Raw genomic sequence first — 10,034 nt, forward strand, 5'->3', positions numbered from 1 at the left:
GAATACACACAAATACAAACTCTTAGTTTTATTTTCCAATAAGTATGCAAACATGAGATTATCACACCTGAATTGATAGCTATGCAGAACAGGATTTCATACTAACATTGAAACTATTTCCGGAACATCCAGCCTCACGATCTGCATAACTGGTTTTTCCTGTAGATAAAAAGCCAGATCCAAGATAAATAGAAAGTTCAACACATATTATTTCAGCCCTCCAGCAAAATTGACACCTCCCAAGATCTTACAAACTCCTACTTACCTTATGTTAATCCTCTCTTCACACTTCCTGCCACCTCCGCTGTTCTTTGTCATAGATCTGTATGGAAACCAAAAGGTATAAAAACCAAGGCAGCTCTTTTGTTCGAGGTTTTCACTCCGTCCTTGTTACCTGAGGGGGGACCCTGTTGCAACTGTCCCCCCCCCCTTCTTTCAATAAAGATCAGATTTTGCTTTCCTGAATCCTGGTGTTGGTATTTCTCATTTCCCGACCGGAGCGGAGCCTAACCAATGGTGCTCTTCCGAGGGTTTCGGTCCTCCCTACGAGGCTGCGACCCCTTTATAGAATCATAGAATCATAGAGTTGGAAGAGACCACAAGGGCCATCAAGTCCAACCCCCTGCCAAGCAGGAAACACCATCAGAGTGCTCCTGACATATGGTCGTCAAGCCTCTGCTTAAAGACCTCCAAAGAAGGAGACTCCACCACACTCCTTGGCAGCAAATTCCACTGTCGAACAGCTCTCACTGTCAGGAAGTTCTTCCTAATGTTTAGGTGGAATCTTCTTTCTTGTAGTTTGGAACCATTGCTCCGTGTCCGCTTCTCTGGAGCAGCAGAAAATAACCTTTCTCCCTCCTCTATGTGACATCCTTTTATATATTTGAACATGGCTATCATATCACCCCTTAACCTCCTCTTCTCCAGGCTAAACATGCCCAGCTCCCTTAGCCGTTCCTCATAAGGCATCGTTTCCAGGCCTTTGACTATTTTGGTTGCCCTCCTCTGGACACGTTCCAGTTTGTCAGTATCCTTCTTGAACTGTGGTGCCCAGAACTGGACACAGTACTCCAGGTGAGGTCTGACCAGAGCAGAATACAGTGGCACTATTACTTCCCTTGATCTAGATGCAATACTCCTATTGATGCAGCCCAGAATTGCATTGGCTTTTTTAGCTGCCGCGTCACACTGTTGGCTCATGTCAAGTTTGTGGTCAACCAAGACTCCTAGATCCTTTTCACATGTACTGCTCTCAAGCCAGGTGTCACCCATCTTGTATTTGTGCCTCTCATTTTTTTTGCCCAGGTGCAATACTTTACATTTCTCCCTGTTAAAATTCATCTTGTTTGTTTTGGCCCAGTTCTCTAATCTGTCAAGGTCATTTTGAAGTGTGATCCTGTCCTCTGGGGTGTTAGCCACCCCTCCCGGTTTGGTGTCATCTGCAAATTTGATCAGGATGCCCTTGAGTCCATCATCCAAGTCGTTGATAAAGATGTTGAATAAGACCGGGCCCAAGACAGAACCCTGTGGCACCCCACTAGTCACTCTTCTCCAGGATGAAGAGGAACCATTGATGAGCACCCTTTGGGTTCGGTCAGTCAGCCAGTTACAAATCCACTGAGTGGTAGCATAGTCAAGTCCGCATTTTACCAGCTTCTTTACAAGAATATCATGGGGCACCTTGTCAAATGCCTTGCTGAAATCAAGGTAGGCTACATCCACTGCGTTCCCTTCATCTACCAGGCTTGTAATTCTGTCAAAAAACGAGATCAGGTTAGTCTGACATGACTTATTTTTCAGAAATCCATGCTGACTATTGGTGATCACAGTATTCCTTTCTAGGTGCTCACAGACTGTTTGCTTAATGATCTGCTCCAGAATCTTCCCTGGTATTGATGTCAGACTGACTGGGCGGTAATTATTTGGGTCCTCTCTTTTCCCCTTTTTGAAAATGGACAACATTTGCCCTCCTCCAGTCTGCCGGGACTTCGCCTGTTCTCCAGGAATTCTCAAAGATGAGTGCCAGTGGTTCTGAGATCACATCTGCCAGTTCTTTTAATACTCTTGGATGCAGTTCATCTGGCCCTGGAGACTTGAATACATCTAAACTAGCCAAGTATTCTTGTACTATCTCCTTAGTTATTCTGGGCTGTGTTTCCTCTGCTGAATCATTTGCTCCAAATTCTTCAGGTCGGGCATTGTTTTCTTTATCGGAGAAGACTGAGGCAAAGAAGGCATTGAGGAGTTCGGCCCTTTCTGTATCCCCTGCTTGCATTTCACCATCTTCTCCTCTGAGTGACCCCACTGTTTCTTTGTTCTTCCTTCTGCTACGAACATACCCATAAAAGCCTTTTTTGTTGCTTTTAACCTCTCTAGCAAGCCTGAGTTCATTCTGTGCTTTAGCTTTTCTGACTTTGTGTCTACACGTGCTGGCTATTTGTTTGAATTCCTCTTTGGTGGTTTCCCCCCTTTTCCATTTTTTGTACACATCCTTTTTTAATCTGAACTCAGTTAAAAGTTCTTTAGATAGCCACCCTGGCTTCTTTAGGCACCTTCCATGTTTCCGTCTCATTGGTATTGCCTGAAGTTGTGCTTTTACTATCTCCCTCTTAACAAACTCCCAGCCATCATGAACTCCCTTTCCTTTTAGTATTACTGTCCATGGGATCTCACCCAGCACTTCCCTAAGTTTTATGAAGTCGGCTTTCTTAAAGTCAAGAAATTGAGTCCTAGTATGCTTGGCTGCTCCTTTCCGCTGTATAGTAAACTTCAGAAGAGCATGATCACTCGCGCCTAATGATCCTTCCACTTCTACCCCACTAACCAGGTCATCAACATTGGTTAGGACCAGATCTAAAATGGCTGTTCCTCTTGTTGCTTCTCCCACTTTCTGGACAATGAAGTTGTCTGCAAGGCCAGTGAGGAATCTGTTTGACCTTATGCTCTTGGCTGAGTTTGACATCCAGCAAATATCCGGGTAATTGAAGTCCCCCATTACTACTATCTCCCTTCCTTTTGCATGCTTGGCCATCTGTTCCAGGAAGGCATCATCTATGTCCTCCGTTTGGCTTGGGGATCTATAGTAAACTCCCACAATGAGGTCCCTGTTATTCTTCTCTCCCTTAATTTTGACCCAAATGCTCTCACTTTGGCTTTGAGGTTCTAAATCTTTTTTTTTTTTTTAATATTTTTTATTCAGATTTTTTTTTTAAACACATAAACAAAAAGCCAAACACAACACATAATACAAACAAACCAAATCAAAAACAAACACATATAATTTCACAATCTTATTTTCATATACCTTCTTCCCTCCGACTTCCCCATACCTCCCTTTCGGTGCATCCTTATTTTACAATTTTTTTTTTAGCAACCCTTTAATCCATTAATCCCTTTAGTTCCCTTTCATTAAGTTTTCTTTAATTTTTTAGTTACAGCTGTAATTCTCTTTTTCTTACCCCTTGACATCTTAACACTCCTCAATTTTACAACAGTTTTTAAGATACATTTTAAATTTCTTCCAGTCTTCTTCCACTGTCTCTTTCCCCTGGTCGCGGATTCTGCCGGTCATCTCTGCCAGTCCCATAAAGTCAATCACCTTTGTCTGCCATTCTTCCAGAGTAGGTAGTTCTTGCATCTTCCAATACTTTGCCAGTAGAATTCTTGCTGCTGTAGTAGCATACATAAAAAAGGTCCTATCCTTTTTTGACACCAATTGGCCAACCATACCAAGGAGAAAAGCCTCAGGTTTCTTAGGGAAGGTCCACTTAAGGACTTTCTTAATTTCATTATAGATCATTTCCCAAAAGGCTTTAACCCTCGGGCAGGTCCACCAAAGGTGATAAAAAGTGCCTTCAGTCTCATTGCATTTCCAACATTTGTTATTGGGCAAATGGTAAATTTTTGCAAGCTTGACTGGGGTCATGTACCACCTATAGATCATTTTCATTATGTTTTCTTTTAAGGCATTACATGCCGTAAATTTAACACCGGTGGTCCATAACTGTTCCCAGTCAGCAAACATAATGTCATGACCGATGTCTTGTGCCCATTTAATCATAGCTGATTTCACCATTTCATCCTGTGTATTCCACTTCAACAGCAAGTTATACATTCTTGACAAATTTTTTGTATTGGGTTCTAACAATTCTGTTTCTAATTTTGACCTCTCCTTCTGAAATCCAATTTTCCTGTCCTGCTTAAATGTCTCGTTTATCTGATGGTAGTGCAACCAATCTCGAACTTTGGACTTTAATTTCTCATAACTCTGAAATTTAACCTTTTCACCATCTTGTTCTAGAATTTCACAATATTTTGGCCATTTAGAGTCCATATTAAGTTTTTTCACTGCCTTAGCTTCCATTGGTGACAACCACCTGGGAGTTTTACTTTCCAACAGATCCTTATATCTAATCCAAACATTATATAATGCTTTTCTGACAATATGGTTTTTAAAACTCTTATATACCTTTGCCTTGTTATACCATAGATATGCATGCCAACCAAAACTATTGTCATACCCTTCCAGATCCAAAATGTCTGTGTTTTCAAGAAGTAGCCAGTCTTTCAACCAGCAGAAAGCTGCCGATTCATAATAGAGTCTTAAGTCCGGCAGGGCAAACCCCCCTCTGTCTTTTGCATCAGTTAAAATCTTAAATTTTATTCTGGGCTTTTTGCCCTGCCAGACAAATTTTGATATATTTTTCTGCCACTTCTTGAAACAGTCCATCTTGTCCAATATTTGTAAGTTTTGAAATAAAAACAACATTCTAGGCAATACATTCATCTTTATAGTAGCAATTCGGCCTAACAAGGAAAGTCTCAGTCTTGACCATATTTCTAAATCTTTCTTTACTTCTGACCAGCATTTTTCATAATTGTCTTTAAATAAATTCACGTTCTTAGATGTTAAGTTTACCCCCAGGTATTTCACTTTTTTCGTTATTTCCAAGCCTGTTTCATTCTGAAATCTCTCTCTTTCCTCCATAGTTAATTTTTCCCCCAACACTTTCGTTTTCTGTTTGTTAAGTTTAAATCCTGCTACTTGACCAAAAGTCTCGATTAGCTCTAATACTCTTTTGGTACTAGTGTCTGGCTGTTGTAAAGTCAATACTAGGTCATCTGCGAATGCTCTTAGTTTGTAGTGTCTAACTCCGACCTGAACTCCTTTAACCAACTGGTCCCTTCTAATCATGTTTAACAAAACCTCCAGGACCGATATAAAAAACAAAGGAGATATTGGGCACCCCTGTCGTGTACCTTTTTCTATAGATATTTCTTCCGTTACCACATTGTTTACAATTAGCTTTGCTTTTTGTTTGGAATATATTGCACCTATACCGTTTTCAAAACCTTGGCCTACCCCCATCCCCTGGAGATTCTTCTTCATAAAGCTCCAGCAAATATTGTCAAAAGCTTTCTCCGCGTCCACAAAAATCAAAACCGCCTTTCTGTTAATGTCAACTTCTAACAACTCCAAAATGTCTGTAATGTTCCTCACGTTGTCTGACATATGTCTCCCTGGGAGAAAGCCAGTTTGGTCCTTATGAATCTCCCCTATCAACACTCTCTTCAGTCTTTTTGCCAAAATGTCTGCAAAAATTTTGTAATCCACATTAAGTAAAGATATAGGGCGGTAGTTTTTAACCTGGTTCTTTTCAGTCTCTGTTTTCGGTATAAGTGAGATGAAAGCCTCTTTCCACGATTCAGGTGCCTTTTTCCCCTCCATAATTTCATTGCAAACTTCCTTCAATGGTTGTATTAACCATTCCTTCAACGTTTTGTAGTATCTAGCAGTCAGTCCATCTGGTCCTGGTGATTTTCCCAGTTGCATGTTCTGAATGGCACCCTCTATTTCTTGGTCTGTTATTTTTTCATTCAAGATCATTTTACTTTGTTCTGAAATTTTTGGTAGACCATATTTTCTGATAAATTCTTCAATTTCTTGTTCATTGACTGGCCCTTGTGCATACAGTTTCCTAAAAAAACTTTGAAAACAATTACTTATCTCATTAGGTTTGTGGATAATCTTTCCGTCCATTTCTAAGTTGTTTCTAAGGAATTCCACAAGGTTGTCCCCCTCACTCTCGGGTACCAGTCTTAATTTCAAATTTTTCTCCTTTCTCTGTAGTTCCAGTAAGGACAAGGCTGCATCATGTTCATTTACTTTTTTTCTGATCGGCTCAAACTTTTCCCTTCTCTTCTGCAGTATTTTTTGCACTTTCCGCAATTTTTCGTGTTTCAGAACTTTCTTGGATTAATCTATTTATAGAATCTGTGTTAGATGATACACTTGCCGTGTTCAAGTCCAGTCTTGTTGTCAGTTCTGTCAATTTTTTAGAATTTTCTGTGGACTGCTTTGTCAGAGCTTCCAAAGATTGATTTATTTTAAGCAATGCCTGTGTCATAGGATCCATAGATGCTGTTGCTGTCTTTTCCTGTGCAGCTGGTGTTGTGCCTGATATTGAGCCCCTTTTCTTCTGCTGTGCTTGCTTTGTTTTAAGTCTGGTTACTATCTCATCTGGGCCGCTCATGTCCTCAAGGTCGTTCTCACAGGAAAGACTTACAAGTGGAAAATCCCACTGTTTCTTTCTCAATGTTACAGTTTCTCTTTAGACCCTCTAGAGGGAGCATTCAATTGTATCCAAAAGGAAAAGAATAACAAAAAAAGCAGGCAGAACATAGAGCAATGAATAAAAAGTCAAGAGTTCACTCTGTAAATCCACAATTGTTTTTTCTTTCAAATGCAGCTTACTCTTTTCGTTGCTTTGTTAGTCATGCAGTTCGGGGAGGCAGACTTCCTTATTTTATGCCTTTCCCGTTTTCAGTTAAATCTCCAAATCTAATGTCCCGTTCAGTCCCTCAATCTTACTCACGGGTGTTGCTGTCAATTCTCAATTTCAGGAAGGAATCGGCGCTCTCCGTTCATGGCGACGCGGCTTCACTCCACGGGCTGGGTAGCGACTCTCAGCACCACGCTTACTCCCGATGCCGCTCCGGAGCCTTTAAAAAGGCTCCTTCACAGTGCCGGGGGGCGCAAAAGGTGCCCACCGAGTCTCCTTGCCCACAGGCTTCTGCGCCTGTGATTTTAGGAGTCCCCCGCTTGCCGTAGCGGGTCAGACCCGAACTCGCGGAGCAGTCCTGCCTCGGAGCTCGAGGCAAGAGCAGCCATTAAACGCTGGCGCCGACCGGAAGTTTTGAGGTTCTAAATCTTGGATCTCTTCACAGGTATACACATCCCTGACATATAACGCCACTCCTCCTCCTTTCTTGTCTGGTCTGTTTCTCTGAAATAGATTGTATCCCTCCATTATTACATTCCAGTCGTGGGACTTATCCCACCAGGTTTCAGTGATGCCTATTATGTCATATTTAGTTTGCTGTACCAAGAGCTCATCTTGTTTATTACCCATGCTTTGCGCATTAGTGTACAGACATTGAAGTCCATTAATCATTCCCCCGTGTCTCTTATTTAAGGATTTTTTCCTCCCATCACTAGGTCTGCGTGCTGTTTGCTCCATTCGGTCTATGACATTTGGAAGATCATCTTCATCAATTGATAGACTCCTACCTTCAGGAGCACTGTCTCCTTCCCCCACATTAGTCAGTTTAAAGCCCTCCTGATGAGGTTTCTGAGATTTTTGGCAAAAACATTCCGCCCAACCGTTGTGAGGTGCAGCCCATCGCTTGCCAGAAGTCCATCTTCAAGAAACTGCAGTCCGTGATCTAAGAATCCAAACCGTTCCTGTTTACATCATTTGCGAAGCCAGCTGTTCACTTCCACTATTTTTCTCTCTCTCCCTGGGCCACGTCGTTCAACTGGGAGGACAGATGAGATGACAATTTGTGCATTTAATTGCTTCAATTTCCTGCCCAGAGCCTCATAGTCTCTTTTGATCTTCTGGAGGCTATTGCTTGCAGTGTCATTGGTTCCCACATGAACCAAGAGGAAGGGGTATTTGTCAGTGGGTTTTATGATTCCTTGCAGTCGTTCAGTTACATCTTGGATCTTAGCCCCGGGGAGACAGCACACTTCCCGAGACATCTTGTCAGGCCCACAGATCACTGCTTCTGTTCCCCTCAGTAGGGAATCCCCTATCACCACTACACGCCTCCTTTTAGGTTTGGTCGGGGTTCTTCCGTGAGCTGTCCGTTCCAAGGTCGCCTGCACGTTCCCTGAGGACTGACTTTGCTGCTCGTCTTCATATACCTGATCGACTGTAATGAGGGAGAGATCCTCAAATGGAGTCTGCTCTTCGTCTTCCATGCTAGGGGAGAGGACCTCAAAGCGATTGTGTATTTCTAAACAATCAGAGCGAACCCTGGGCTTCCTACTTCTTTGAGTCACGTTTCTCCATATATCTGGCTCTTGTGTTGGTGAACTAGCCTCCTTCTCAGGGGAGTCCCCTGTCTCCTCCTTGGTGGAGACAGTGTGCTCTGTTGCTTCCAAGAAGAGCTCCAGCTCTCTAATTCTTTGTAGCGTAGCTACACGTTCCTCCAGTTGCTGGACTTTGTCTTTTAAGAGGGCAATCAACATGCAATTGCTGCAGGTAAAGCTGCCTGCAACCTTTGGCAAGATGGCAAACATTGTGCAGGAACCGCAGGCGACTGCAGCTGTTCCCTCACTCTCCATCTTGAGAACGTGTTGTTGGGGGTGGCTACAGCGGTCCTCCATCATAAGAAGTGTGCAGACAGGACAAATAACTCCCCCCCCCAAAAAACCCCTAGATCTCCCCCAACAAACATTTGAGACTAGCTCCCCTAAATCTAAAAGATGGATCAAACGCCGCTGGCCTGCAAGCTCTGATAAGCTCCTCCCACAGCTAATCACCTACCTCAGCAGAAACCCTGCCCCCTCTGACCTTTGCACAGGGAGAGCAGCTAATCAGCCACAAAGAAACACACACAGGAGGAAACCCTTTTTGCTCCTTCTTCAGCTGCTGCCCTGAATATTAATTTCATATTTCACTGTAAAGAAGTCATTTCCTTGACAGAACACATTTTTTGTATGATGCGCCTGTTTGGTCAGAAAACTGCACTGTGCAAATACATGGGGTCATGCCCACCAGCTATGCCCTGCTGCCATAGGGGCCATGACAGCACATGGATTAGCCACTCCCCTGCCATGAATGTGTACACTGGCCAGGTATCCAAGCATCAGAAAATAGTCTATGACTATTGCAAGTCACTCTCTTTCGAGTGCCACCAACCAGCCGAAATTGGAATTGTCACAGAATTGTTATTGTGTACAGTGGGACCTTGGGTTACATAAGCTTCAGGTTACAGACGCTTCAGGTTACAGACTCCGCTAACTCAGAAATAGTACCTTGGGTTAAGAACTTTGCTTCGGGATGAGAACAGAAATCGTGTTCCGGCGGCGCAGCAGCAGCAGGAGGCCCCATTAGCTAAAGTGGTGCTTCAGGTTAAGAACAGTTTCAGGTTAAGAACGGACCTCCAGAACGAATTAAGTACTTAACCCGAGGTACCACTGTATTAGCATTCTGGGTCACTTTAAAAAAAATGAAACCCTAAGCCACTGGGGGGGGGAACAAACACTGAAAACTAGGATAAAACAACCTAAAATGCACAGGTTTTACACACAACCACACAGGTGAATTCCATAAAGGGGAGCCACCACTGAGAAAGCCCCGCTCTCCCCAGCTCCCTCTGAGGGGGTGCATGGAGAAGACCCTCAGGTGACATATGCTGGTGCCCCCTCACACCACGTCAAGACCTCAGATTTCCCACTGATTCCTCATCTCTCTCTCTCCCTGAGGACGTTAAAAACAAAACTGCTTTTCGATGTGAACCAGGAAATGCCCATGCGGAAAACGAAAGGCGCTCCTCCCTCCTTTTCCTACCTCTGGATTCAAAGCCGAGTCCGCGCTTCCACCATAGAGATGCCTAAATGTAGAGCGCCGCCCCCTAGACGCTCGTCGAAAACCATAGTCCCAAAAGCCGCTTGCCGGTCACATGACCGGATGTCACGCACACGAGCCTCAGCGAAGCCGGCCGGGAGCGGTGGGCCGAGGGGA

General features: G+C 43.5%; 1 long non-coding RNA gene across 2 annotated transcripts; it reads right to left on the reverse strand.

Moving 5' to 3' along the window:
• Positions 1 to 13: 13 nt before the first annotated feature.
• Positions 14 to 9,996, reverse strand: LOC309342372. 2 transcript variants are annotated; one of them, XR_014156736.1, is made up of 3 exons: positions 9,861 to 9,996; positions 266 to 322; positions 14 to 159 (listed from the first exon to the last, which is right to left on the reverse strand). It is a non-coding gene; the product is annotated as an uncharacterized lncRNA (long non-coding RNA). The 2 variants fall into 2 exon arrangements; XR_014156737.1 differs by lacking the exon at positions 9,861 to 9,996 and having other exon boundaries at positions 266 to 449.
• Between the last annotated feature and the right edge of the window lie 38 nt (positions 9,997 to 10,034).

This window comes from Podarcis erhardii (genome assembly GCF_964252035.2).
Source record: "Podarcis erhardii genome assembly, chromosome: 5".
In the NCBI taxonomy this organism is placed as follows: Eukaryota; Metazoa; Chordata; class Lepidosauria; order Squamata; family Lacertidae; genus Podarcis; species Podarcis erhardii.